This window comes from Erinaceus europaeus, chromosome 17 (genome assembly GCF_950295315.1).
Source record: "Erinaceus europaeus chromosome 17, mEriEur2.1, whole genome shotgun sequence".
In the NCBI taxonomy this organism is placed as follows: domain Eukaryota; kingdom Metazoa; phylum Chordata; class Mammalia; order Eulipotyphla; family Erinaceidae; genus Erinaceus; species Erinaceus europaeus.
Genome location: NC_080178.1, coordinates 52,485,119 through 52,509,433, shown reverse-complemented (window position 1 = coordinate 52,509,433; position 24,315 = coordinate 52,485,119). Strand labels below are relative to the sequence as shown.

Genomic DNA, 24,315 nt, shown 5'->3' with positions numbered 1-24,315 from the left:
TGCCTATGGAAATCAGGATGGCATCATGGTAGCATATTCAACTTGGTGGCAGCAAGATATCAAGCAGGACAAATATTTTAATAAACAGGAACGTAAAAGTAAGAATAGAACAGACAGTAGTCTGGAAGGTGAGGCAGAGATAAGCTTTGCACTCGCAAGCATGGGGTCCCAAGTTCGATCCCCGGCAGCACATGTGCCAGAGTGATGTCTGGTTCTTTCTCTCTCCTCCTATCTTTCTCATAAATAAATAAGATGCTCTAAAAAAACCACAGAACAGATAAAACCAGGGCTCCTCATATGGAAAGAAACTAGGAAAGTCTATATTAGGTATATTCCAAGGGTTGGACCATATATTTATTGCTTTTTTCCCCCTTGTAATTTGTACCAGTTCCCTATAGATATTTAGTATCAGTCACTTCTACAAGTAGGAAATGCAAATATCTTCTCCCAGTTACTGTTGTCATCTGGTTATTATTGGATAGCTTTTTTCAAAGTGTAGAAGCCTTTTAGATTGATGCAGTACAGTTTATTTACTCATTTTCATTCACGTTCATAGAGTTGTCTCCAAATACATCTTGATGTGAAGATCCTACAAAATGTTACCAATGAAGGTGACTGTGACAGAGCCCACAGCTCAGCACTCTGCTACTTGCCTTTGTTTATAGAACACATTCGTGACATTCAAAAAAAATATTGATTCATGGCATAAAGAACTTGAGAGAAGATAGAGATGCAGAGAGAAAGAGACACATGCAGCACTGCTTCACCTTTTTTTAAAATGTATTTTTTATAATTTTATTTATTTATATTCCCTTTTGTTGCCCTTGTTGTCTTTTTATTGTTGTTGTAGTTATTGTTGTTGTAGTTGATGTCATCGTTGTTGGATAGGACAGAGAGAAATGGAGAGAGGAGGGGAAGACAGAGAGGAGGAGAGAAAGACATATACCTGCAGATCTGCTTCACCGCCTGTGAAGCGACTCCCCTGCAGGTGGGTAGCCGGGGGCTCGAACCGGGATCCTCATGCTGGTCCTTGTGCTTAGCACCACCTGCGCTTAACCCGCTGCGCTACAGCGTGGCTCCCTCTGCTTCACCTTTTTTGATGTTTTCCCCCTGCAAGTGGGGGCAGAGGTCATGGACCGAGGGATTGAACTGAGTCTTTGTGTATTGTCATTTCTGCCCCACCAACTTCACCACTGCCTGGTCCAGGTTCTTGACATCTGTAGATCAACACATCTCTCTTTTCTTTTCCTTTTTCTGGTTTCTTCTTTTTCATAATGGCGTATGGCTTACTGTATATAATGACCATTGAAAAGAGGAAAAAGCTTGAAAATTCTGGTGCCAGTATGGGAGGCTTAGAGGGCATTTGTTTAAAAGATACACTATATGTTTATGACTTACATTTAAAGTTTATATTGGGGTTGATTGGTCGTGCAATCAGTTGAGCATACACATTTCTAAGTCCTTTTACCTTATCCTTTAATTTTTATCAATAGAGATAGACACCTTCAGTCCTGCTTCACTACTTGTGAAGCTTTCCTCATGCATGTGTGGACCCAGGGCAAGAACATGGGTCCTTGTACACAGTAATGTGTGTGTTTCACCGGGTGCACCACCCCCTGGCCCCTTGGGCTTTTTTTCTTTTTTTTAAAGCCACCAGGTTTATTGCTGGATCTCAGTACTGGCACTATGAATCCACCGTGCTGGGTGGCTATTTTTTCTTTTCTAATTTTCTAATTTTCTTGTTTTATTTGATATGACAGAAAGAAAAATTGAGAGGGAGTGGGGGGATACTGAGGGAGAGAGAAAGAGGCACAGGGACCTGGTTCAAGCCCCTGGTACTCACCTGCAGGGGAGAACTTCAAAAGCTGTGGCACAGTGCTGCAGGTATCTCTCTTCCTCTCTCCTTCTCTATCTCTCCCTCTCCTCTCAATTTCTCTCCGTTCATTTTTCAGGGAGGCCTTATCAAGACTTAGAATGAGCATTTACTGGGCTGTTGTCCTTTGTTTTTCTATTATAGGATGTGCACTAGGTAGAAACCACAGACTTGTGTTAACTGGAGTGGAGGAGCACCAGTCCAAAGGCAGTCTGCACTAGACACACCAGTGAAGAATTTTCAGATCTGGGCTTTGGGTTCCAGTCTAGGGGTCTGGGACTTGGCAGCTCTGTTAGCATGGGGATACCTACATTTTATCATTTTCAAGACTAGTGTATACTAACTATGCAGCGAATAAGGGTGTGCAAAGACCTCTTCAAGGGCCTACATTTGGAAGTAGTTCTAATTTTCATTTTGAGAGCAACATTTAGTCTGTTTTCCACAGGGACCTCACCACTTTACCTACCCACCCAGGGCTCTGATTTTTTCTCCTCCCTGTTTGAATAATATCCACCCTAGCAGGTACTGAAGTTTTGGCTTGCATTTCTCTGGTGAGTACTCAACTTTTCCCACACACAAAAAGTATCTGTTGTAGATCTTCTTTGGAGGAATATCTGTTCAGTGGTTTTGCCTGTTTACAAACTTGGGTTATTTGGTATTTGACACTTTGAGTTGCAGGGGTTCCTTTAAGTTATCATTTTGAATATTAAACCCACATTAGATATATGATTTGCACAGATGTTATCCTATGACATGGGTTGCCTCTGAGGAAGTCACAGATTCTAACTCAACTTAAAAATCTAAGAAAACTTTTTCTTCCTTTCTCTGCTGCTCATTTGCCATCTTTCACTTTTTACATTTTCATTTAACCAGGGTACTGCTCAGCTCCGGCTTGTAGTGGTGTGGGGAGGTGAAGCTGGATGAGAGGCTCTGCATAACTATCAAGCTATCTCTCCATCACTCAATTACCATATCTGTAAATTATAAGTCTTTATTTTTTCTTTTAACCAGAGCACTGCTCAGCTCTGGCTTGTGGTAGTGTGGGAGCTGAACCCTGGACTCTGGAGCCTCAGGCATGAGAGTCTCTTTGCATAACCATTATGCTATTTACCCCCACCCTATACCTCATATTAAAAATACTTTATTTATCATTATTGAATAGAGACTAAGAGAAGTGGAGAGGGAAGAGGGAGAGAAGAGGAGACAACTGCAGAACAGCTTTACCACTTGTGAACTTTCCCCCTGCAGGTGGGGAGCAGAGGCTTGAATGTGGGTCCTTGCACATGTGCATTCAACCATGTGCACCACAGCCAAGCCCCTGTAATTATTATTTTAAATAATTATTTATCTTGTAAGTAATCATAACTTGTTATTTGTCAAAATGTTCTGTGCCAGTTCTGGGAAGTGGCACAACGAATAAACTGTTGGGCTCTCAAACATTAGGCCTTGAGTAGTGTGATCCCTGACAGCACATGTACCAGAGTGATAGCTGGTTCTCTCTCTCTCCCTGCTATCCTTCTCACAAAAAAAAAAAAAGTTTTGTACCATATACTTAAATTGCTGATATATTGCATACCACAGTCACAGTCTAACTTGCATGGCTGAGAGTTTAGCTTTCTCCTGAACTAAGATGATGGAGAAAAGTTTTTGAAATGTTAAGTAATGGGTAATGTTCATAATATCACTTCAATTTTAAAACATTTTATTTTATTTTAATCAGAGAAAAATACAGGGATTTTGGGGGTAGCACAGCAGGTTAAGCACATGTAGCGCAAAGCACAAGGACCAGCATAAGGATCTTGGTTTGAGCCCCCAGCTCTCCACCTGCATGGAAGATGCTTCACAGGCACTGAAGCAGGTCTGCAGGTGCCTTGTTCTCTCTCCCACTCTGTCTTCCCCTCCTCTCTCCATTTCTCTGTGTCCTATCCAATACGATAAGAAGAAGAATAACTATAACAATAAAAACAAAAAAAGGGCAATTAAAGGGGAAAATATGCCCACTGAAAGTCCTATGGCAATATTTTACATATTGAAAAACAGGTTAATAATTATTCTGTATCCAACTGTAGTCAGGAGATAGCTCATGAAATAGATGAGCTTATTGAGTGTGAGTTCCTGGGTTCAAACCAGGTATGAAACAGGAGTACCAGAGAGCACATGGAGAGTGGGAGGAGTGGCGGGAGAGCTCCATGAATGGTGGCATGGTGCTAGGTGTCTCTCTAGATAAATGGAAAGAAAAAATGGGCTTTGGAGTTTGCTCAGTATGCTCACAGCACAAAGTTTATTCCTCAGGGCACACTAATAAAGAATATGTGTATATATATATATATATATGTATATACATATATACATACATATACATGTTTGTATATATGTATGCACACACATATATGTGCATATATATTTAAAATTATATATATATGAGAAAACAAAATAAAAATTTCAGACCATCAAAATAGCTCACTTTAATAGTGTGGTGTGGGTGGGGGGAGATAGCATAATGGTTATTCAAAGACCATAATGGTTATGCCTCAGGCTCCAAAGTCCCAGGTTCAGTCCCCCACACTACCAAAATCCAGAGCTGATCAGTTCTCTGGTTAAAATAAATAAACAAATAAATAAACAAACAAATAAAAATAGATCATTACTGGGATGCTCTGACATGCCTGGAACCTAGGTTCAAGCCCAGCTCCCTCTGCACTGGAGGAAGCTTTGGTGATGAGTCTATTTGAAAGTCAGGTCAGAGTATTGCAGCCCTGCTGACAAACTTTTAAAGCCTATTTTTTTTAATAAACTTAAAAAATGTATTTACGGTTTAGTGTAGGCTGTGTTCCAATTACTTTACATGTGTGAACTGACTGGATTGGTACAATAACCCTATGAAGCTTATTATCCCTGTTCCATACATAAGGAAACTGGAACAAATTCTAAGATACTTATCCAAGGTCAGCACATGGCAACAGCAAAATCTCATTTGTTTTTTGTTTTCTTTTGTTTTGTTTTTAGAAGTAAATGATCCAACCTTTATTTGGAATGGCAGAACCAAAATTAATGTCCTACTCTGGAGATTATACTTAACTACATTGCATTTCTTTTTCCAGGAGCAAGGACTACAAAAATAAAGATCTTTACAAACAGGTAAGGCATACTTTTATTACTTTCAACAGTTCTTTTCATCTCAGTGAAAATAAGCTAGAGTAACACGATTTTACAAAAATATTTTTTTAAATTTAGTTCTTATTTAAGATAAATTAACAAAACCATAAGGTAGAAGGGGTACAACTCCACACAATTCCCACCACCCAATCTCCATATCCCATTCCATCCCCTCCCCTGATAGCTTTCCCATTCTCCATCCCTCTGGGAGCATGGACCCAGGGTCATTGTGGGTTGCAGAAGGTGGATGGTCTGGCTTCTGTAATTGCTTCCCCGCCGAACATGGACATTGACTGGTTGGTCCATACTCCCAGTCTGCCTCTCTCTTTTCCTAGCAGGGTGGGTCTCTAATGAATCGGAGCTCCAGGACATATTGTTGGGGTCTTCAGTCCAGGGAAGCCTGGCCAGCATCCTGATGGCATCTGAAACCTGGTGGTGCAAACTCTAGTGTACTTTTGCTTTCAGGTATCTATTTTGCACTTGTTTATGGGCACGTGTAAACATATGCTCTCTCTTACAGAACCTGGTGTATATCTAGGTTTTGGGACTTTGTTAGAAAGTAAACCACCTGGGATGGAGTTAGAGAATGCTATGAAAGGAAAGGTCTCACCCTAGTAATGAAGCTGAAGGGTTGTCATTCCACACCTGAAGTCTCTGGACACAGTCTGAATGAAGCATGTTGGGGTGGCAATAGATGCGTTGATTAGGTTGCAATCGGTTGATGCATTATTATTTCATATGGATTGGGAGAGGCATGCATTTAAGTGGGCCCTATCCTAAGGTTCCAGGACTGGGAGAAACAAATATAGGCTCTATAGTGGAGATGTGAGGTTCCTGCTACATCAAATTGAAAAGCTTCTGCACATCCAAAGAAACTATCAAACAAACAAAGAGACCCCTCACAGAATGGGAGAAGATCTTCACATGCCATACATCAGACAAGAAACTAATCTCAGGGGAGACTTCTGGAGGTGGAGCTACGAGCAGCAGCAGATCGCTTTCTCTCCTCTCCTCTCCTCTCCCTGATCAACTAGGATACCAAAGGAGACCACCCAGGATCAAAACAAGAGAGGACTAGAATGACCACAGGAACCCACTAAATCACCGGTGAGTACAAACATGTGTGGCTGGTGACAGATAGGAGAGAGAAGCATAAGGAGAGATTAAGTGACTGCTCACAGTCCAGCAGTTTATCAGTTGAGACACCACCTCCAGTCTGCTCCACCAACAAGGGGACAGCTGAAGGGAGGAGAGGACTCCCCAGAGACTCACAAAGTGCAACTCTGAGTCTCCATTGCTACTGCCCTCAGAATCTGGAGCAGCTATAGAGAGGGACACCAGGGGACAGAGATCTAACCAGGAAACTCAGGAGACGACCTATACCTCGGTGGCATATCTGAGGGGCTGTGAAAGTCTCTTTGCATAACCACTGGATTATCTCTGCCACACCCTGCTTTGTCTCTTGGTCAGGAGTCAGTTATTAAGCTGAAGCCTATTGATATTTTAAAAGCACTCACACTCCCATAGGCTACAGGGAAGAAAAAAAAAAGAGGCTTTTAAATCACTGAGCTCCAACTCAGTGATTAAAATACTATGAAACAACTGTTAACTTCCACCACTGTGAACCCTTTAATCAACTTACTTAGACACAAGTCAATCCAGGCAATAGTGATCAGTAATAGGAAAGGTACTGATAAAGGGAACTCATAAAATAATATATAAAATGGTGAAAATAACAAGAAGAAATATCGGAGAATCGAACCAGGACAAGAGTCCACTAAAAGTCCTCCAGAGGGTGAAGCACAAAATAACGAGTTCAACATCCAAACATTAGCTAAGGAAATAATAACAGGAGTGAGTAAAGAGTGTGAAAAAATTGTAATCAGAAATACAGGAACAACAAATGACACTATGGAAGAAAATACTAATTATCTCATGGTTATTAGAGAGTTGAAAGCTGAAATCGCTGAGCTAAGAATGCAATTAGCTGAACAAGCAAAAACAGTGTCAGAACAGGGCAACAAAATAGATGAACTCCAGAAAACAGTAGAGGGCAGAGAGAATAGAATCAATGAGGCTGAAGACAGAATTAGCAACATTGAGGATGAATTAGAGACAACTAAAAAAGAAGTAAGAGATCTCAAAAAGAGATTAATAGATGCTGAAAACAACAACAGAGTCCTATGGGATGACTTCAAAAGAAACAATATACGAATTATTGGCATACCAGAGGAAGAATGAGAAGGAGAAGAAGAAAGCAGGCCATAATAGCTGAAAACTTCTCTATTCTAGACAACATCAAAGACATAAAAATTCAAGAAGCCCAGAGGGTCCCAAACAGAATTAACCCAGACCTAAAAACAACAAGACATATCATATTTAGAATGGAAAGGAATAAGGATAAAGAAAGGATGCTCAAGGCTGCAAGAGAAAAACAAACAGTCACCTACAAAGGAAAACCCATAAGATTAGCAGCAGACTTCTCCATACAAACGCTACAGGACAAAAGAGAATGGCAAGGTATCTATCAAGTGCTCAATGAGAAAGGCTTTCAACCAAGAATACTATATCATGCTAGACTGTCATTCACACTAGATGGAGGCATCAAAACCTTCTCAGACAAGCAACAGTTGAAGGACTCAACTATCACCAAGGCTGCCCTAAAAGAAGTTCTGAAAGGTCTCCTATAAACAATCAGACCATCAAAAATAGGACATATGTTGGATAGTATGCCAGCTCCCCCTGGCTTCTGCTTAACCATATGCCTATATAGGGATAGATTTAATCCCATTCAAAGCTTTGGTCTATTTAAATAAATCACTTTTACATTTACATAAAGCACCACACTCCCTCCAGGGCATTGGTGGTTCAGTGATAGGACTCTCGCCTGCTCCGCCCCCTCCTTGTCACACTCTGATTTTCACCAGTCACTTTTCTCTCCACCCTCTCTATATCACATCCTGTTTCCACCCTACCTGGAGAGTATAAAAACAGCTGCTCTTCTGACTAAAGACACTTGGAAATTGCTTTCTGGCTCCGAGAGTTCCAGAGTGTATCTCCTGCGAAGTTAGTGTGGCACGAGTTCCTGATCCCTCTCCCACGCAGCAGCCTAGATCGGCTCCAGTTGAGTTCTCTCCAACCCAGAGAGCACTAGCTCGGGAAGAAGTACCCTCAAGCTATCTCGGCATCTGGAGCCCGAAAAGGGACACGTAAGCAGCAGATTTACAAGAAGACATCCTAGATAAGTACACACCCTTTGGGTATCTGCAATATTGTGTTAAGGCGCAGTGATTTTTTTCTTTCTTATTGTTTTCCTGACATCTCTCCACCATGGAAAATCTTTTCCAAATTCTGCATTCCTTTTCCAGTACACAATTTTTATATATCTGGGACATTTTCTCGGGGCTGCACCTTATATCCTGTTTATCATCATAGCAGCTTTTAAGGGATATATAGGGCAACCTCTCAAAACGCTTAAGGACCTAGAGGCTGAGGTCCAAGAGATAAAGGAAGTGATCATAGAACTTAACCAGCACCTTAAAAACAAGAAGAAGCAAAGGCTTGTCATGATCCTGACCCACCTGAATTCCTCTGCATCTTGCCCTGAGGCCCCTATTTTGGCATCTTGCCCTGAGGCCCCTATTTTGGCAGACAAGTGTCCTAATTCCCCTTTGGACTCCACAGCCACTTCTTCAGCCACCCCCATTTTGGCAGACACGTGTCCAGAACCTCCTGCTGCCTCCACGGCTGCTTCTTAGCACACACCCGTTTTGACAGACACATGTCCGAATTCTCCTGTAGCCTCCAAAACCACTTCTTCAGCCACTTGTCCAGAAGCTTCCACTTTGGTGACTCCTCCTACTGCTACACACTTATCAGAGCAAGTCTACACATTTCTGGTCAATGTTGCCCCCAATAGACAAAAACCTCAGGCCTGGTATCCATATTCCGCCACAGACCTGAAGGAACTACGCCAGGCTATCAAGGATGACGGTGTTCATGGCCCATTGACCAGGTCCATTTTACAATACCTGCTTCAGAACCTTAATACCCTAATACCCCCCAAGATTGGAGGGATGTAACTTGCGCTACGCTCCCAGGTCCCCTCTTCCTGCAATGGGAGGCATTCTTTCGCGATGAATGTTCACAACAATCGTGGAAAAATATTCAAAATCAGCCAGTGGGGAATTTTGATGCATTGCTTGGAACAGGCCAATTAGAAACAGGGATTCAACAGGCGGAAGCCAAGTTTCCACCGGGGTATTTTGGTCAGGTACGCCTGTGTGCATTAAAAGCATGGGAGCGATTAACACCACCCATGGGAGCAGCCTCAGCCCCCATTGTCTCCCTGCAACAAGAACCTGATGAATCCCTCGCTAAATTCATTGCCAGGGTCCAGTCGAGTTTGGAAAAGAAGATTTATAATCCTGACGCTCGTTTTCTCCTCCTGCGATCCATAGTCTGGGATGGAATGCAGAGACAGAGACAGAGACAGAGAAAGAGACAGAGAGAGACATCTGCAAACCTGCTTTACCACTAGTGAACCATGGAAGCATGCATGGTAATGTGTGCACTTAACTAGGTGTGCCACTGCCCAGCACCCTAAAATCAAAATAGAGAGGCTATGTTCACATTCACAAAGTTGTATGTACTTTTATGCCATTAGATTTTGGAAATGTCATGACATATTTTTCCTATGCAAAAACGCATCATGTTTCTGACAACCCAATGTTGACAAGATGACACATATTCTTGTCATCTTTTTACATTTCCTCACCATTAAAAAAAAAAAAAACAGGTTTCCAAAATGCAGTCTAGTTCATACAGCATTTCTGATTAGTAGCTGCAAAAATATGTTAAATATTTCTCAACACCAGAGGGGTAGACTTAAAATTTAGCAGGAGGCCCCAAGTTTTACTCCTAACATCACATGTCAGAGTGGTGCCCTGGCTCTCTCTCATGTTAGTATTTTAAAAGCAAAATAAAGAAAATCATAAAATATATTCTGACCACAATGGAATCAAACTATAAATCAATAAGACAAATATAACAAGGGGCTAAAGGTAAATTCATAGCACCAAATGCTTATCTTAGTATAAAGTTTCAACTAGGCAATAAATTCCGACTGAAGAAACTCATATTCCTCCAGGAAGAAGTCCTGCTGCTGTAGCTATCTTCTGTTCTCTGGCACCTGATTTCCACTACAAAGTTCATGCCATGGCAGTTGCCTGAAGTGAGGGAAACAAACTTAGATTCTTTTTTAAAATATTTATTTATTTGTTCATTCCATTTTGTTGCCCTTATTTTATTGTTGTAGTTATTATTGTTGTTGTTATTGAGTCATCCTAGTTGGATAGGACAGAGGGAAATGGAGAGCAGAGGGGAAGATAGAGAGGGGGAGAGAAAGATAGACACCTGCAGACCTACTTCATCACTTGTGAAGCACAGCCCCCCCCCCCCCCCCCCCCCGCAGATGGGGAGCCAGGGGCTCGAACCGGTGTCTTTAAACCAATCCTTGTGCTTTGCGCCATGTGTGCTTAACCTGCTGAGTTACCACCCGACTCTGGACCTGAGATTCAATTGAGATGAGAACTCATGAACTTCTGAAGAATAGAGTAGTGGGCTGACCTCAAGTACAGTGTAAGCATCCAACTCACCCCTTTACCTAATCACTCATGACTCATCTATTTAGATGAGCTTTTTTTCATCTTTTTAAATTTTATTTATTTATTCCCTTTGTTGCCCTTGTTGTTTTATTGTTGTAGTTATTGTTGTTGTTGTCGTTGTTGGATAGGACAGAGAGAAATGGAGAGAGGAGGGGAAGACAGAGAGGAGGAGAGAAAGATAGACACCTGAAGACCTGCTTCACCATCTGTGAAGCGACTCCCCTGCAGGTGGGGAGCCAGGGTTCGAACCGTAGAAGAGCTTTTTTCTAAGTATGAAAAGACTGTAGAGTTTACTACAGTAAAAGACAAAGGTATTGGGTTAGGGACATGGCATAACAGTTATGCAAAAAGATGTTCTTGCCTGAGGCACCAAAGGTCCCAGGTTCAATCCTCAGCATCACCATAAGCCAGAGCCGAGCAGTGCTCTGGTTCCGTGAGATAGGGCCTATATTCACATGTATCCATAAATTAGGATAAAAAATTTAAAAAAAAATTAGGGCAGACTATGTACCTGAAAGCAAAAGGGCACAATAGTCTGTAGTGAGTCAGTATATGCAGCAAGCAAGCAGAAAGACCTAAAGAGACACCATAAAGTTCCTATTGAAATAGTGTTAGATACCCTCCTCACCTACTTCCTATTATACTTCCCTCAGTCACTCCAAAGCTAACCTTATCAAAGTAAGGACTACAAAAGCTGAATAAAGGCAAGAAACATCGCAAGGAGTGGCATAAGGATCCTGGTTAGAGCCCCTAGCTCCCCACCTACAGGGGAGTCGCTTCACAGGCAGTGAAGCAGGTCTGCAGGTGTCTATCTTTCTCTCCCCCTCTGTCTTCCCCTCCTCTCTCCATTTCTCTCTGTCCTATCCAACAATGACGACAACAATAATAACTACAAGAACAATGAAAAACAAGGGCAACAACAGAGAAAATAAATAAATAAATAAATAAATAAATATAAAAAATTAAAAAGGCAAGAGACTGGCATACTTTGATGATGACTCTTTAGTCACTATCAGGCCACCCCATCAGCTGGGGCCCTAGTCAGGGAGTCCAGAGTATCCCATACATACATGATAGGCTTAGATCTCAAATAGATCCCTCTCACCATTGCTAATGGTCGTATCTATGAGGAGTAACACTATATACCTCTCTGTGGATCCCCATAGGACCTTGTCCTCAATGTGGATCAAAAACGGTACAGAATGTTTCATCCTCTGAGAGGAGGATGGATAAAATACTCTATGCTACACCTGAGGAAGATGGGTCCTGAAATTGGGGCAGCTTGAAACATTCCTACTCATGACCACAGAATGTGAGCTCAGATCTATAGGGATGCAGAGGTCACATAGGCTCCTAAGCTGAATATGAGCCCAGGATCAGATCAAATTGATGAGGTTTACAGTCCACAATATTTATACACCTTTCCCATATTTGGGAACTACTCTCTTCCCTGATACAGCTTTCGGGTCCTTTTTCCAGTCATGATATCATCTCCCCAGACAGTAACTTAGATCCACTTTCATGTCAAATGTCATTCTCAGGAAGAAAAAAAACACAACTAGTATAGTCATGGGTCCTTTGGAATATAACTAAAATAGGCTTACTAGCTATCTACAAAACAGAGACCACCCCAACCCCAAACTCTTCATCTGCACTTTTACAGCCTTTAGGTTCATGATTAGTCAACAATTTGTTTGACTTTATATATTAACTCTTTTTTCAGCCACCAGGGTCTAGATGCTAACATGATGCCAACCGGACTTCCCTGGACAGATGACCCCATCAATGTGTCCTGGAGCCCCACTTCCCCAGAACCCCACCCCACTAGGGAAAGAGAGAGACAGCCTAGGAGAATGGATCAACCTGCTAATGCCCATCTTCAGCAGGCAAGCAATTATAGAAGCCAGACCTTCCATCTTCTGGACCCCATGACCCTGGGTCGATACTCCCAGAGGGATAAAAAATAAGAAGCTATCAAGGGAGTGGATGGGACACAGAGTTCTGGTGGTGAAAAGTTTGTGGAGTTGTACCCCTCTTATGCTGTGGTTTTAGTCAGTGTTTCCTTTATATAAATAAAAATTAAGATATAAAACAAAATAAGGAAGAATGAAATTGCCACATTCATTTGTTTGATCACTTACATAAGGAATGCACAAACCACCAGAGGCTATAAACAAAAATTATTTGGTAGTGATAAAAGCAAGTGATCACTTCACTGGGGGATGAAACTACCTCGATAAATCTAAGCATTGTGGGGCCGGGTGGTGGCGCACCTGGTTGAGCGCACATGTTGCAGTGTGCAAGGACCCAGGTTCAAGCCCCTGGCCCCCACCTGCAGGAGGAAAGCTCTGCGAGTGGCGAAGCAGGGCTGCAGGTGTCTCTCTGTCTATCTCCCCCTACTCTCAATTTCTGGCTGTCTCTATCCAATAAGTAAATATAATTTTAAAAATTTTTTAAAAAATCTAAGTATTGCAAATGTGGAGTGGGTACATTACACCCGTCTCAGAATTATGCTTGGGCCACATGAAGCTCCAAGGAGGGAAGAGAGAGAGAAAAACCCCATACCAGGAGAAACAGCAGAAAAAAAGTTAAGTTGAAGGGGGGATTCTTCTCATAAGTAGCTCTGTCACTTCACTTTCAAACAAACCTGAAGCCACCCAGTCTGGGAGGTACTGTGACATCAAATGAGTCAGAACACCCAAGTATAAAGAAGTGTACCTATTTCAGTGGAGGGGAATTAACTCAGGGGAAGGGGAGACTGCAAAATGGTTCTGCATAAAATTTCATGCCTGAGTCTCCAAGGCCCCAGGCTCAGTCGTCAGCACTGCCATAAGCCATAGTTGAGCAGTGCAATGGTAGGTAGGTAGGACACACTTAGTATTTAAAATTATATTATGAGGGAACAAGAGAGAGTTCATCACACAGCGCAATGCCCCGATCTGAAGCCCAGCACTATATGGTGGGTACTATGGAAAAAGGAGCTCTGGTGCTGCGGTGTCTCTCCTTCTATCAGAACAAAAAAGCATCCCATTCAAGTGCCAATTAGAAGGGACATATGCACCTCTATGTTCACAGCTGCGTTATTCAAAATAGCCAAAGTGGAAGCAGTCTGGATGACCCTCATCAGATGACTGGCCAAAGAAGTTATGACATATATATTCAATGGAATACTACTGTGCAGTTAAAAAGATGATATTGTGTCCTTTGGGACAAATGGATGGAACTGAAGGTGATTATGCTTAGTGAAATAAGTAAACAGATGAAAGAAAACTACCAGATAGTTTCACTCATATGTAGAATTTAAAGAACTGATTTACATGAACTTGTCAAAGGGTGGGGCATCCAAACAAAACAGAAGCAAGGAAACTGTTAAGAATTAAGAGAACTACAGTGGTTAGCTTTGGGAGGTGGAAGGGTGGACATGGTATGGAACTATAAAGTGTATATCTTATAATCTTGTAACCAACTATTAATAGTAAGTAACTTAAACCCAGTTCCTTAACACACAAACCTGTATTATGTCTTGGGTTGCAGGAAAAGTAATGAAGTACTTTTCTATGTAAAATGTGTCATGACTTTTCTGACAACCCCACACATATCATTAAAAAACACTATCAAGCAAGAATTAACATCATTAATGTGAATATACTACCCAGAGCCATCTACAAATTTAATGATATCCCCATCAGGATCCCAAACACATTTTTAGGAGAACACATGTTACAAATGTTTATCTGGAACCAGAAAAGACCTAGAATTGCGAAAACAATCTTGAGTAGAAAGAACAGAACTAGAGGCATCACACTCCCAGATCTCAAAATTGTATTATGGGGTCACTGTCATCAAAACTGCTTGCTAATGGAACATGAATAGACACACTGCCCAGTGGAATAGAAGTGAGAACCCAGAAGTAAGCCCCCACATCATGGACATCTAATCTTTGACAAAGGTGCCCAGACTATTAAATGGAGAAAGCAGAGTCTCTTCAACAAATGGTGTTGGAAAAAATGGGTTGAAACATGCAGAAGAATGAAACTGAATCACATAACAATAGTTTAATAATCAAAATATATAAATAGCTTGCCAAACTCAACAACAAGAAAACAAATGACCACATCCAAAAATGGCGAGAAGCCATGGGCAGAATATTCACAACAGAAGAGACTCAAAAGGCCATGAAACACATGAAAAAATTCTCCAAGTCTTTGATTGTTAGAGAAATGCAAATAAAGACAACCATCAGATACCACTTCTCTTCTGTGTGTATGTCATACATCAGAAAAGATAGCAGCAACAAATGCTGCAGAGGTTGTGGGGTCAAAGGAACCTTCCTGCACTGCTGGTGGGAATGTAAATTGGTCCAGCCTTTGGGGAGAGCATTCTGGAGAACTCTCAGAAGACTAGAAATGGACCTGCCCTACGATCCTGCAATTCCTCTCCTGGGGATATATCCTAAGGAATACAACACACCCTTCCAAAAGATTTGTGTTCACAGAAGCACAATTTGTAATAGCCAAAACCTGGACACAACCCAGGTGTCCAACAACAGATTAGTGAATGAGCAAGTTGAGGTCTATGTTCACAACGGAATACTACTCAGCTATTAAAAACAGTGATTTCACCATTTTCAGCGCATCTTGGATGGAACATGAAGAAATCATGTTAAGTGAAATAAGTCAGAAACAGAAGGATGAATATGGGATGAACTCACTCTCAGGCAGAAGTTGAAAAACAAGATCAGAAGAGAAAACACAAGTAGAACCTGAACTAGAGTTGGTGGATTACACCAAATTAAAAGACTCTGGGTTGGGGGTGGGGGGAGAGTGTAGGTCCTAGAAAAGGATGACAGAGGACCTATTGAGGATTGTATTGTTATGTGGAAAACTGAGAAATGTTATGCATGTACAAACTATTGTATTTACTGTGGTATGCAAAACACTACTCTCCCAACAAAGAAATAAAAAAAAGAGTATGGATCAAGGGTTGGGGGTAGACAGCAAATGGTTATGCAAAGGTACTCTCATGCCTGAGGCTCTAAAGACCCAAGTGCACTCCCTCATACCACCATAAGCCAGAGCTGAGCAGTCCTTTGGTAAAAAAAAGAATATGGAGCAAAAACCAAGAAACTTCCTTCAGGTTTTCACCTGTAAGATAAAAACCTCGATTCTATAAGTCAGTGAAGCTGGCAGATTCCATGAGACAAATCATATTCTTTCTTGTAAGGGAAGAGGCCCACAAGGGCCATGCCCAGCTACATGCACCTGAAGGTCACTGCCCTGCAGCTCTCAACTTACAGCACTCAGAACTTCATCTCTGTGCCCTTCCACACTACCAAATATTGCCACCAGAGTGTCTGTCTAGCACAGACAAAAAAAAAAAAAGGTCAAAATCACTTACTGTAGACTTTTATATAGTAATATATAGTAACTTGAAAAGTTTGGACTTTGGGAGTCAGGCGGTAGCGCAGTGTGTTAAGTGCAGGTTGAGCAGAGCGCAAGGACCAGCATAAGAATCCCAGATCTAGCCCATGTCTCCCCCACCTGCAGGGGAGTTGCTCCAGTGGTGAAGGAAGTCTGTAGGTGTTTATCTTTCCCTCCCCCTTTCTGTCTTCTCCTCCTCTCTCGATTTTTCTCTGTCCTATGCAACAACAATTACAACAGCAATAATAACAACGATATGCAACAAGGGAAACAACAGGGCAAAATAAATAAATTTTTTTTTAAAAAGCTTGGACATCAGCTGTGTAAAGTACAAAAATGGGATTATACTGCAACTTTAAATATTTGTATCTCATGTAAATTTACAGGTATGAGCTCAAACTTTCAAAAGCAGAAAAAAATATACCTTTAGGTCTTAAAAACATTTTAGAACAGGCAAACATAACTTACTTTTATAGTATGCTTACTTGGCCGTGCACTTTTGAGCCCAGTTTGAGCCCCCAAAGTACTGAAGGAAGCTTCAGTGCTATGACAGTTTTCCTGAATGAGGAGAAATACTTCTGAGGTAGTACTCAGGGGTGCACTGAGGGGGTAAGTGGGAGAAGAGGGGAGAGGGGAGAGGAGAGGGGGGGAAGTGCAATTGCACTACAACTGAACCAGAAACCTACCTTTATGCACTACATTGTTATGGATTAATAATCCTAATTATGCCTCGACATACAGCCACAGCCTGCAGAAGATGGCTGGTATTGCTATCATATGTCCAACCACAAGTGTAAACATTTTCATCAGCCTAAGATATGTCAGTTAACAAGTTACTGTTTTCAAAAAGTAAAAGGGTTATAATTCAACACGTGGAGGTTCTCAAGAACCGATAAAAGTTTCTGACACAGAAGTTCTCATTTCTCTTTACACCATTAGATTTAAACAAGTCTTTTCATCAAAAAGCTACATGGAGGGGTGGCACACAGGGTTAGGAGCACATAGTGCAGAGTGCGAAGACTGGCTCAAGAATGCTGGTTCAAGCCCCAGACTTCCACCTGCAGGGAGGACTGCTTCACAATGGGCAAAGCAGATCTGCAGGTATCTTTCTCTCCCCCTCTCAATTTCTCCATCCTATCCAAAACAAAAACAATAACAATAGCAATAACAATGGAACAAAGATGGCTACCAGGAGCAATGGATTTGGATTTGTAATGCAGGCATTAAGTCTCAGGGATGACCCTGGAGACAAAAAGAAATATCTACAGCATGTGATAAACAAAAGCAATGCCTTCCACTCAATATTTTTTTTATTATTTGGCTCTTTGCTGCACTACTCAACTCTGCAGTGACAGCCAGACACTGCTTGTGTACCAATGAAGTTTATTTACCCAAACACTGGCCAGGGCCAGGGAGGCAGCCCTGCAAGCTGCACACCAAGCTTGTATGACTGAAACTCCTGAGGTTCAGCTTCACTCCAAGACACCACCATATGCCAGAACCAGGCAGTGCTCTGATCTCTTCCCAACTTTCACAAAGATCAGTAACTATTGAACAAATCAAGTGGCCATCACCCAAGACTACAGCATACTGGCCCTTGCTGTATTCCAACTAGAGCCAGTCAGAAATAACTGAATGACAAGTCACCGTTCTTCCTTTCTCTTTTAATATTTTATTTATTGTAATGAGAGAGATACAGAGAGAAAGACCAGAACACTGCTCAGCTCTGGTTTTTAACGGTGTTGGAGACTGTACTGGAGACCTGGGAACTATAGGGTTCTCAGGTCAAAAATAAACAAATAAAAAACCAAACATACATATATATATACACTCATACACACATATATGGTTAAAAACAGAGCACTGATTAGCTCTGGCTTATGGTAGTGCAGGGGACTGAACCTGGGACTTCAGAGCCTCAGACATGAGAGTTTCTTTGCATAACCCTTATGCTATCTACCCCCCACTGAAATAATAAAATATAAAAATCTGTCTCATGACAGGTTAGAATTATGAATCTCTGCCCTTGTGAAGCAATTACAGAAGCCAAACCTTCCATGTTCTACACCCCATAATGATCCTGGGTCCATATTACCAGAGAGATAAACAATAGGGACGTCTTCAAGGGAGGGAATGGGATAGGGAGTTCTGGTGGTGGGAACTGTGCGCAATTATACCCCTCTTATCCTATGGTCTTGCCAATATTTCCACTTTATAAATGATAAAAAATAATGTAAAAATTAGAAAACAAATGGCTTATAATTCTACAGAAATTAAAAAGAATATGAGAGGGAAAAAAACTCCCCTGAAAATCCAAATAAATATAAAAGTCATTAATACTAGCTTTGATAGGACAATTTTTTAAAAACAAACTAGCCTGAGAGATGGCACAGTGTCTAAAGCCTTGGGATCTCAGGCAAGAGGTGCTGATTTCAATCCTGGTATGCATGTGACTGTAATAATCTGGTTCTCTCTCTCATTGATAAACAAATAAATATTCTTTAAATTTTTATTGTGGGTGGGGGTAGATAGTATAATGGCTATGCAAAAAGACTCTCATGTCTGAGGCTCCAATGCCTTGTACCACTATAAACCAAAGCTGAACAGTGGTATGGTAAAACTATTAAAATAAAACAAATCAATAAAAGTTATAGTGGAAAGAGACAGAAATTAAGAGGAAAAGGAAGGCAAACACACCCACAACACTGTTTCCGCACTCATGAAGCTATTCCCCCTGTAGGTGGGGGTTGGCGACTTGGATCAGGGTCTTTACACACTGCACTCTACCAGGCATGCTACAACCCAGCCCCAGAAAGAAGAGTCTCTTTGCATAATCATTCTGTGATCTGCCCTCACCTGATAGGACAATTTCTAAAGTACTTCAGTTTTTAGAATATATATATATATATATATGTAAAATTTAATTAAATATATACATATATATATATTAAAATTACTTAATCAGAGACTGAGACTCCAAAACCAAAGCACTGCTCAGCTCTGGCTATGGGTGATACTGGGGTTTCTATCTGGGTCCTTAAAGAGACAGAGATGAATGCCTTTTGTATAATCATTTTGATATCTCCTGAGCCTGTAGCTTTATACAAAAAACAGCCAAGCCAACTACATAAACTTCAAAGACATCACAATTCAGTATTTATGCACACACCTGCATCGACCAGCTCACATCCAGGAAGACTTACTCTGTTGATTCCTACAGTTGCGAACACTAATGGATCCCTTCTTTACTGAGCCAGTTAAACTGAACCCCAAACAGTGGCTGGTTGTGACCTTCCTATAAAATAAACATGAAGCAAAACAAATGAATATTTTAGAAATCAAAAACAGGGTAAGCCACTTGACCATTTCTCCATACAACATTCTTCCAAAATTCTGGAAGCCACTGTTTTATATATCATCATTTTCTGATACCTAAAGAGACTTAACAGTCCAGTTATGACATTTTGAAGAAATTTATTTTATTTATTTAATATTGGATAGAGATAGAGAGTAATTGAGAGGGGAGCAGAGGGAGAGACTGGGACACTTGTAACTCTGCTTTACCTCTTGCGAAGCTCTCCCCCTGCTTGTGGGGGGGACCAGAGGCTTGAACCCATGTCCTTGCACACTGTACTGTGTGTGCTTAACCAGGTGCCCCACCACCTGGCCCCCAGTTATGACATTTTCAAACACTGGCTGCATGGTAACATTTTGTTACAAAGACTTAACTTAGAGGCTTGGTGACAAGTACTTATCTAGAAAACTGCTTGAAACTTGCTTTCTATTTTCTTAAACCATCATAAGATTTTGAATCAAAATCAGTACTTTTAATGACTCTTCCTCTGTGTGCTTTCCCCCTACACCTCAGTCAGCTTCTCAGCCCTTCTGCTAAAGAATGTGGTCTTCAGGACATCAGTGGGCTTTGGGAGCTCTCCCTCCAGAGCCCTGTAGCAGCCCTAACACACCACATCAGGTATGGGAGTAGCTCCAGTCTTAATTCTGGCAGCGTTTTCCAGTGTCTGCACTCTGCACAAGGTCCAGTGTTTAACAGGGTGGACAACTGAGCAAAAGTTCTGACTCCTCTTTAAGTGGTAATGCTTCTTACCAACTTTCCCAAAGTAACCTTGGTGTAATGGAGGTCTCCCATGCAAACCTAGTGGTCAAACCACTAAGGAAGTGTCCTGATATCTCCCTCTTGTGGACATCATTTTTAGTACATATCAATGTAATGCATATCCCTGCCCTGGTGACTGACTATGCCAGGAAGGCCACAGCAAGAGAATAAGGTCAGCAGTGACCCTCCAAGGACCCAAGCACACTAAGACAAAAGATGGTACCCAAGAATGACTCTGGTTTCAATAACCCACAGCTCCAAAATGGAAAAGGAACAGATGTAGAGGAAAACACCTAAAAGCACCAGTCAACCCTCCCTCTTATCAATAGAATCTACTGAGGAAGCAATTTTCACCACCCCCAGGGTTATCGCTGGGATTCCGTGTCAGCACTACTAATCCACCTCTCCCAGTGGCCATTTTTTGTTTTCATTTTTTCCCCAATTTGACAAGACAGAGAGAAATTGAGAGGGGAAGGGGAGATAGAGAATGGGAGGGAGAAATATGTGCTTCACTGCTTGTGAAGTGTGACCCTGCAGGTGGGGAATGTGGGCTCAAACCTGGGTCCTTGCACTTGCACTTGGAGATAATGGGCACTAAATCAGGTGTGCCACCACCAGTCTCCCCTGAGGGCATAATTACTTATGTAACCTAGTCTGTCTTCCCCAAATACTCAACAATCAAAAATGTATTACATTTATACCCTCTCCTTACACACACACTCGCACCCACCCACACACACTTGTTTTTACTTCTGCTCAGCTCTGGCTTATAGTGGTGCTGGAGAGTGAACTTGAGATCTTTGGAGCCTCAGACATGAAAGTCTCTTTTGCATAACTATTACGCTATCTCCCCAGCCCACATTTATACCCTTTTCTTTGAAAGCAATCACAAGCAACAAACAAAACATATATGTATGAACTGCACAGAAATATCACTCGATTCATAGAGACTTAAGGTTAAATGGTCAACTATTTTTACAAACAAGTGCTCCTTATATTTTTTAAGATTTTTATCAAAAGAGTAACATTTCCCACAATAGCTAATTTGAATAAAAACATAGACAAAATAGTCTGCTGTGCCAAGTATTACCCATTTAAAACAAAGCAAAGCAAAAAGTTAAGCAATACAAAATGACTATGTATCTCAACTACAAAACAGAAAACTTGAGAGTAATGTAAATTGGAATTACTCTAAACTGGACAGTTTCTTAAAGATGCTTTCCACTGCAAAGTAACTGTAATGCTGAGTGTTCAGCACGTACCTTGAGACTATTCACACAGTTGAAGGAGGATTTACATTTCTTTGACTTCCATTTCCCTTCCACCAGCTTTTCCTTCCATGTGTATTCAGGGTATTTGTAGGTGTATTGGGGCATTCTGTATTTGTGCCACTTTCTACACTGACAGCATCATCCTGCAAGGAATAAGTTTAGGGAAAAAATCCACCAAGTGTTAACACTCTTTTTTAGTAGCAAATTACTTTTACTGGATAGCCTGACTGATCTAAAAAGAAAAAGCATTTTCTAAGAAACAGACTTTTTTGTTTCCAAATAAAGATTAAAAAGCATACCAGCTGGTGTCAGCAGGCTCACCTGTGGAGTGTACAGGCTACCATGTCTAAGACCCTGGGTCTGAGTCCCAGGCTACCATAGAAGACAGATTGTGGGGTGGGGGTAGGGCTTCAGGAGTATTGGAGATGTGCTGTGGGGTCTCTCCTGTCTCTCTCTCTCTCTTATATCTCACCTATCATCTAGAGAAAAGAAAAAAGGGGAAGGTTGGGGTCAGCAGATGGCTTACCAAGGTGCCAGCACAAGTCACCACATGGTAACATCTTGGATGGATGGGGGGTTTGCCAAGTGGTGGAGTGGTGTTACAGTCTATCTCATTCTCTGTCACTTACCCTTTATCACAAGAAGAAAAAAAGAAGAAACTGGACACTACAAACAGTAGAGTCCTCTAAGCATTAAAGTCCCAAGTGCATTCTAGAATTGTTGACTTGACATATCAGCAAAAAATACAAAGAAAGCACCCCCAGTGAGAATGGTCGGAATGATACTACCTCTATGTGGCCTCATGTGTGCCAGTCTCTTTAATATTCTGGCTTATTTCGCATAACTGATCTTTTGCTTGGGAGGGCTGCAGGTTTCAAACTCACTTGCGCTTAACCTGCTGTGATACCTCCGACTCCCTATCTGTGGGAATTCTAACCTACTAACTGTATCCAGTCTCGGCTTCTAATCACTACAAAAACTTGCCTAACAAAATTTAAGAGAATAAAACATTTTCCAAGGACAGGAGTAAAAGAGGTAAAAAATGTCAACTCCTGGTGGTGCAAAACACAAGGACTGGTGTAAGGATCACAGTTCAAGCCCCTGCTTCCCCTCCCGAAGGGGAGTCGCTTCACAAGCAGTGAAGCAGGTCTGCAGGTGTCTTTCTCTCCCCCCTCTGTCTTCCCCTCCTCTCTCCATTTCTCTCTCTGTCCTATCCAACAACAACGATATCAATAATAACTACAACAATAAAACACGGGCAACAAAATGTAAACTCCCAATACAGAGTAATATTGGAACTCAAGCAGGAAAGGAAAAATGATGTAAAATGCAGTCTCCAGAAATTTCAAGTACAAATACCACAGACAAGCCCCCACTATCTTGTATACTTTGAAAGTCAAGGCCTAGCTTGCAAAGGCTGTGTCTGTGCTGGTGTATTTCAGTGATGGAGACTCTAGGGACTAGATGTGTAAGATGTAACCTTACTCCTAACAGGGGTCCAAAGCAAATAAACATCACACACCCTGAGAAACTTACACCAGCCTCCTGTGACAAACCAGTTTAAGCTATGATCTTGCGATCTATCAGAAGAGGCTTCATATTTTTGAAGAGCAACTTTGAACACATCGTCACTGAGACAGTTTGAGGACCTCACTGGATAGAAACTTCACAATGAAACTGGGCTTAGTGGTAATATTCTTTTTTTTTTTCTTTTCCTTTTTATCAGAGTATGGCTCAGCACGGGCTGCTGGTGGTGCTGGGGGCTGAATTTGGAACTCTGGAGCCTCAGGCAGAAAAGTGATTGTGCAGAACCATTATGCAGGTCTCCCTTGCCCTAATAATGCCAACCTGTTATTATTATTCCATGTCTCGTGACTGCCTCAACACAGTCAGTCAATACAGGCCTAGATGATTCACCAAGGTTCATGGCAGAGCTTAAAAAATTTAGTAATTGTCATCATAATCATAACAGTAATAGATCCGACTCTGGAAGTTGGGGAGGAGACACAGCAGGCAGGGTGCAGGTTTTGCAAACGCAAGGTCGCAGGTTCGAACCCCCAGTCCGCACATGCCAGGTTCCTGCTCCAGTCTCATTAACAGAACTTTTAACAATGTTTTAGAAAATTATCAATGTTATTTATTTTATTAATTTATTTTATAAATTTAATTAATTTAATTTATTAAATTATCAATGTCAATTATCAATGACCAGGGGTGGTGAAAGAAGGGGAAGGGAAGAAAGGGAAAGGGAGATAAGTCTGTAAAAACCAGAACCTCAAGAAGCCAGGAGTCCTTGCTCAGACTCCCTGCTGCCAGCGGGGTGGGAGCAGAGCACAGCCAGAGCCCTGTGCTGCCAGCCCCAGCGCCACACTCACAATCTCATCCCCAGACAGGTCCCGGTTGCTGTTCTCCTCTCCTAGCTGCTCAGCTTCTGCTTCTTAGCGGCAGGTATGTAGCTTCCTGCCTTCACAGCTGCCTCCCTCTTGGACATGTTCCCCTGCTGCCACCACTGTGGCAAAGGGCTCCCAGCCTCCATGGGCGGGCGACCGCCACACTGCTGACAATGGGGCACAGGGCGCCTGCCCGCACGTGTCTGGCCCGTCCACGACTGAGAGTGATTGCCGGGCTCTGAAGGCAGCGCCTCGCCTCGCCTCGCCTTCTCCTCTTAGGACCCCTGCAGGACCCCTGGCCACCGGTGCTTGGACAGCAGAGGCGGGCTCCGAGGGTCTCCCCTCAACCCCAGCTCCTACGCAAACGCTACAGGAACACTGCCCAGCCCTCTGCGCTGGGCCTCATTGAAGACACTAAAGTCTGG

At 41.9% G+C, this 24,315-nt stretch overlaps 1 non-coding gene and 1 pseudogene across 1 annotated transcript; both read right to left on the bottom strand.

Moving 5' to 3' along the window:
• The window catches only part of LOC132533791 (polycomb protein EED-like), a 213,781-nt pseudogene extending 189,790 nt beyond the window's left edge, over positions 1 to 23,991 (bottom strand).
• Positions 20,346 to 20,475, bottom strand: LOC132534180 (small nucleolar RNA SNORA3/SNORA45 family). Its single transcript, XR_009545853.1, has one exon. It is a non-coding gene; the product is annotated as a small nucleolar RNA SNORA3/SNORA45 family (small nucleolar RNA).
• Positions 23,992 to 24,315: the final 324 nt, after the last annotated feature.